The sequence below is a fragment of the Ostrea edulis genome, chromosome 3 (assembly GCF_947568905.1).
Source record: "Ostrea edulis chromosome 3, xbOstEdul1.1, whole genome shotgun sequence".
Classification (NCBI taxonomy): Eukaryota; Metazoa; Mollusca; class Bivalvia; order Ostreida; family Ostreidae; genus Ostrea; species Ostrea edulis.
In genome coordinates, this window is record NC_079166.1 from 66,696,708 (window position 1) to 66,703,716 (window position 7,009).

At 31.9% G+C, this 7,009-nt stretch overlaps 1 non-coding gene across 1 annotated transcript; it reads left to right on the forward strand.

Moving 5' to 3' along the window:
• Positions 1-6,008: 6,008 nt before the first annotated feature.
• Positions 6,009-6,081, forward strand: Trnaa-cgc (transfer RNA alanine (anticodon CGC)). Its single transcript has one exon. It is a non-coding gene; the product is annotated as a tRNA-Ala (tRNA).
• The last annotated feature ends 928 nt before the right edge of the window (positions 6,082-7,009 follow it).

Sequence of the window (7,009 nt, forward strand, 5' to 3'; positions counted from 1 at the left end):
GCAGTTTTCTGTAATTTTTAAAATGTAGATTAAATAAGTGATACATTTCCAATCTAATAACATATCGGTATAATGAAAGAATTAATTACCACTTATGAAGTCAACATGTTGAAATAAGCACACTTGATCTGGCCCTCTCGCTGACCTGACCTGACCTCGACCGATACGCGTACTCGATCAGATCACCTCGTGGACCAGGTGTCGGATCCTCATTTCACCATGTTGACCTCATAAAGCGTAATTAATTGTAATATGTTGAACTAACCATGTAAGGAAGCCAGTCCAATCAAACCCTGTTGATTTCCATACTCATACTCATTTTTGAAATAATGTCTATGTGAACTATTATCCCCACAAGTATTTTAGTTAAATATTTTGTATGAAATCATCATTCCAGTTCGGTTGAAAATATTTGTTAAGAGTTTAAGATTAACTACGTTTGAAAATTGAATTCATTAGTCTGGTCAAAATCCGCTTCGATATTGAAAACAGCGGTGGCGTTTTGGACAACAAACATTATTTGTTATTCTCATATGTAAATAAAGATATATTGGTCTGCTGCCCTCCTGACTATTTTTGATAGCAGTAGTGAATGATAAGACTGTAATCCTTTGTTAAACACCACTCTGATTCCACGCACAGGTATTCTGAGTTCCTCATTGACAATATCTTTGTAGTCTTTGGTGATCAGATCTTCCAACAGTATGTTGGACTTCCCATGAGCATGCATTTTACTCCTGTTAGCTGGCCTGTTTTTATATTGACGTAAAACATACTTTATTAAAACAACTCCACGTGAGAAAAAACTTTTTGCTGTGGCCTCCAATGCGGCATTTAAATATATCGACGACGTTTTATCTATCGACAATAATAATTTTCGAATTGAACGTATTTTATTATATATAATATATACAAAGGGATCAGAAGCAACTTCTTACAACTTACGAGTTCTTTTGCTTATAATCTAATACATGGTACACAATTGGCATTAACATAATATACACAGAATACATGAATGGTAAGTGTTCTATAGATAAACAATGGAATATGATATGATCATCAGCCAAATCTTTTGGTTTCATGAAGATACGTCTGAACATAGGAGAACATATAATTACTCAATTCAGTAGAGAAGAGATTATCACCACAAAGTAGAAGATGTGTATCAATAATAACTAAATCATTTAACCTAAGCAATATATCCATTAATTTGTATCTAGCAATTGACTATTTCTCACAAATAAAGAAAAAGTGATATGCGTCTTCACGCATGCCACAAGAACATAATGGAGAATCAACAATACTTCGTCTATAAAGGTCATAATTCAAAATACATGTGTGCCTCAGTTTGGTATGAATTATATTCAAAAGACGAGAACCATATGAAAGTATACAGGGAGTTTGGGATTGCTGATATTAGAGCCAACACTTTTACGAAACTGTTTAATTGAAGAAGCCTGTCTTAATTCAATACTAAGAGAATTCCACTTCAAACAGCGTCTGGTACAAATGATTTTTTGTAAACTTCAACACTGCATTTTGGTATTAAGTGTAAATCCACCAGAAAACCATGCACAATACCAAAAATCATCCAAAAGGGTAGACGCAAGATAATAATTGTTTATTATTTTCTTCATATGTTTTGAAGTTAGAATATCGTCCTAAAATTGCCCAACCTTGCATCTATTTTTAGTAACAGCTCATTTTTGAGGACTATATTCACAATATGGTTGACTCTGGGATAATTTATTACAATGAATTCATTTTGAAAACCTATTTTTTGCTATAAAAATATATTATCAACTACACAATAAATACTGTAAAAATGAATTTTGATGATGGGGTTATATTCTTTAAGGTCTCTCTATAGACCCCACATCAGTAACTTAGATTGTTTGCCTTTTTTGAGAAGGTAATTTCTCTCAAAAGTAGGTACGGAAATGGATGAAAGTAGAAATATTCTTCAGACTAATCCTAGTTCCAACACATGTAAAAATATTGAATTTGGCAAATAATATATATCTGGTGAAAATTGAATTAAAAACACGTTATATAGCTAAAAAAAACTTATTCATTTTTTAAATTAAAATATAATGGATTTTTGGATTTTATAAGGTGCTGTTTTGAAAAATCTACAAAAATGTATTTTTGAGGGTTTGGGCGTTGTTATCTCCCCATGTTAGAACTCCTCAATATTGTTTTGTGAAAAAGGCGGTAACACAAATGATGCAAGGAGGTAATCTCAATATTTCATGTTATTTTTCAACTTCCGGGAGTTGTTGTGGAACACTGCTGTACAATTAGAGTGAAAATGGATTGTAAAAGATATACGAGTGTTGTAAAGAAACCACAACTCATTTAAGACGCTCAAACAGGTCTGGACATTTCGGCAACACTGCATTTCTTGTTTACAGTACCAAAGTGGAATATTTACGATAGACAAACAATAGGCCAACTTGTTAAGAACTTAGTATTTGTCCAAAGCATCATGATGAGTTGGGCATTTACTGAAGAGTGAAAAAATAACATGCCAATCTGAAGGTCATCCCAACACCAGTAAGGCGAAAGCGAGCAGAGATACACAACCATCCTCATGCAAAGAATACTGACTTCATAAAAGACAACTCATTGCAGTGGGAACTGGTAAGAGATAAAAACAGAATTTTACAGAAAATGCCAATATTATAAGAGTTACATTTTAAATATAGTACGAATTGATAGGCTGCATGGTTATTTACAAATGAAATATGTCACAACCTGGGGTGTCAACTCTTACATATTGTAACTTTTGTTCGGCCTACATATTTGATATTCTTACATCATACAACATAAATTTGTTTTGCTTTTATCATACATCACTGTTTTCACAACATTTTGAGAATTGTGTTTTACCAGTCTACATTAATCAGTCAATGGTCAATAACATTGTTTTAATGTCAATAAAGTATGTTTAATTCAATTATATTTCCATGATAAAAATGTTTTTAAAATTATATTCTATTGTTTTTTACCACTAAGTTTACTGCATTGTATTTCATATTCAAAACAGTGAAGAAACATTTCATTATCTGCTCTATAAATTAGTATAATTGAGTACAATGAAAAATAAGAAACACAATCCTTTTAGTTTACTGAACGGTTACCACAGATATACAAGACACAGTTATTCACAATGTCTTATTTCTGAAATTCATATTACTTGTAATGTATATTGAAAATCATGTACTACATGTAGCATTTCAAACATACAATAATTTACGTATGTCAGTGAGTGACATATGTAGGATATATAATTTTGATTACATTCATTATGTGACATCATATTATTCTTAATCAATTTACACATTATAACAGAGTCTGAATAGGGTATATATTTTTATGAATGATTATTTATTATATCAACTGTAATTTCTGATTGGTTTCTTTATTGTGAAAGTCGAAATTTTGCTCTTAAAATGCAATGTATGTTTGATGTCATTTGTGAATGTGATATGATAATATGTAATGATTGGTATATATCATTACCAAGGTTCTTTTTACTACTGATACCCTTTTTTACATGTAACCCTTCAATAGTATCTAGCTCCTAGATTCGAGAAAATTCCTATATAAGATTGTTAACTTGTGAACCCTATCTTATCTCCCCCCCCCCACCACCACACATGCATTATGATTATTATCTCATTTTTTCTCCATTTAGGTTTCACTTTGTGGTTTTTTTTATCTCTACAATTATTTATAAATTGTATTGTGTTTTATTATCTTCGTCCTCTCTTTTGCAGATTACCTGTCACAGGATTTCTATCAGGAAAGTAATACATGTACCATCCAATCTACCCTGTCAACTAAGTTAACTCAAGGATCATATTCTGATTGGGAACTTGAAAACGGAGTGACTATGTTTTTGATTATTTGACCTGTTTTAAAACTGGTTGTGGCATGATGCCACTTTTTAAGGGTTGACTACCCATTTATGTTTTGCATATCTAATTTTTATTTGTCAATTTTTAAGATCATTGTCAGCTATAACTTTGAAATACGTTGAAAAATTATCAATATAATTGTAGTCAATGAATTTATGTGAATTCAACAATTTTGAATAATACAAAGAATCTAAGATATCATTTGATTTTTAAAAGTCAAACTTACTATTTATATCACTCATATGAAATGTGTTGTTAAAAATGTACTATTTGAAAAATTTATTCCCCAGCTTGTACTCGAATAAAATGGCCATGTCAATGTGAAGTACAGTCAATGTCCTAAATTGCATACTTTTAAGACTTGTTTACCCTTTGTATTATGTTGTCTTGTATGTTAAAGACTTACTAATGTTACTTTTGGAATGCCATTGTAATTTGCAACTATGAAATTCATTGAATGAGGTATGAATTTAATTTTAGTTTATTAACCCAAATGTATAGGTACATTTAACTTTTTCTGTAGATGTTTGTGAAGAAAAAGGCATTATTTAAACCCTTAATATATCTTTTGATTTTTAAATCCCAAGCTTAATAGTATGCTTTAATGATGTTTAGTAGTCTATTTTGACATAAGTGTAAAAATGAATTATATCCTAGCCTGCTCTTGGAGGATTGAACCCTTCCAATATGTACTTTTCCTTCATTTATGAAAGATTGGCATTTTTTTATGTTTGATTATGAACTATGCCGTTTTTGGAAGAAGAGTGTCTGTTGTAACTTTGAAATACTTTTGAAAAATATAAATTTAATTTTTAGTGAAATAAATTACATTTGATTTTTACCCTTTCTCTGTATTTTTAAATATAATATTGACGAAAATATGCAATGTGGCGACCATATTGAAAATAGCAATTTTGGGGAGAATTTTTCAATTACTATTTTGGATGTCTACCTACCCACCAAATTTCATCAAGATGTGTTAACCTACAATTTGGACAGTATTGCATGGTTTTATGCTAGACAGGCTCTTAAATAGCTATCTCCATAACGGAGACTATATGTGGACACATTGTTTATTTTACTAGGTATTGTTTCTTTTAGATATTGTGGAACCTTGTTATTATGAATCTTGTACATGGTAACTAAGGAGTAGGTGCGGTTTTGACCAAATTCTGCCCGGCGTTTATGGAAGAAAATAATTTTGCGTTGCAGATATTTTCCTGTCAAATTCCTAAAAGAGTAACTTATAGTAACTCTCAAAAGCATATGGAAATCAACTCATCTACGCGCATGTGTAGTACATAATCAAATAAAGTAAGGGCTTTCAGGCTCTTTGTGGTGTTTTCATGGTTTTTGTATTGATAAACCTGTGAAATTGAACACCTCTTCCCTCGTCGCCCGGAATAATTTTTATATGGATTAAAAATTTACTAAATAACTTACAATTCTTCTTAGTTTCATCCCGGGCGACGATGGAAGAGGGGTTAAAATATCAGTTGAAAGATGCTAACAAATTCGCCATCGTGATGCAATTTGCGTTGATCGTGGCGGTTGAAGAGGAAACGAGAATCATTTGAGTAGTAAATATATTTTCAAATAATATATGCTTATATAGTTATTTATTTAAACACATTGACATTTATTAAAATCATCATAATAATGATAAAAATCCGGATAAATTTAAGCCTATCTTACAGACCGGATGCCACTTTTGTTGTTATGACTATAGTGTAAACAGAACGGTGTATAAATAGCACCAACCGACGATTCGTGAGAATTCATGTTACATACCAGGCAAACTACATTTAAATAGTTTATATAACGATGGACGATTCTTTTAATAAATAATATATTCCTTGAAGATTCAAGCATTATTTTTTACCATTCACATTCATTTGATTAAATGGGAAACGGCATGTAACAGCAGACGACAATATCCCCCTAGGTACGTACGTACATCATTGACGTATTTAGTGCGAATGTAACATTTGATATTTTTCAAAGACAATAATTTATTTGTCAGAAAGTTTACGATGGTTATTCACGAATATAAAATTTTACGCACACTATCCATAAATAGACACCGCCTCGGTGGCTCAGCGGTTAGAACGTTCGCCTCGCATGCGGAAGGCCCGGGGTTCGAATCCCGGCCGCGACAGTCCTAAGTCGTTAAAACAGGTATTGACAATTTCATCGCCAAATGCTCGGCATCACATGTGAATGTCACAGGTCCTCGGAGATGACCGGTGTCACAATATGGCACTGGGGGTCTTCAGTGTTCTACTATATCTGCAATGGTTACAAAACTATTTCGTAGTTTGGGGAACACTAATTCACTTTCATTTTTCAAAACACAATACAAAACAAAAAAAGTGTGTATAGCTAAGATAGGAATTAATATACATTTCTTGCAAGGCACTTTTTACTAAGGAATACATGTTACTCATTAAAATTATTTTTAAATTGAGGTGCCTGAAAGATAATTTGCTCCATATGTGTTACTCGTATTACGATATGTATTTTAATTTACAATGATTGAAATAGATTATAGGCGCATTGATCTTTCTTTTTTTTTAAAGGGGGGGGGGGAGTTACTTCTCGACTTCTCGAAAACATTGACAAACACAAAAATTGGGATTTTGGTATCATTGGAGTGGGTTGATTACATGTATCCAATGTATCACTTACAATTACATTTCATCTATCTATCTCTACTACTATAAAATGCAGCCCGGGGGAAGGAGGTTACACAAAGCGAATACACAACATATGGATATATATAAATATAATATTGAGACTCGCAGTATTGAGCATTCCGTCAAAATTTTGTTTTTCTCCATTCCAGATAAATATACGATGTATGTATATACTTGCATAATGAGAAAATGCAGTTTATATTTGAATGATTTTCTTTTATCATGGGGCAGGGGCTGGGTAGCAAGTGTTAAGTTTTATTTCTCTTGTATAAACTATCGAATGATTTTTGTATTTTGCAAATTTTAAGAGGGTGTCTTTGGACAAAAGTGGATACAATGACATTAAATTGCGCAAACCAAATGTTGGGGTGTACCAGCTTTGTATAGCTC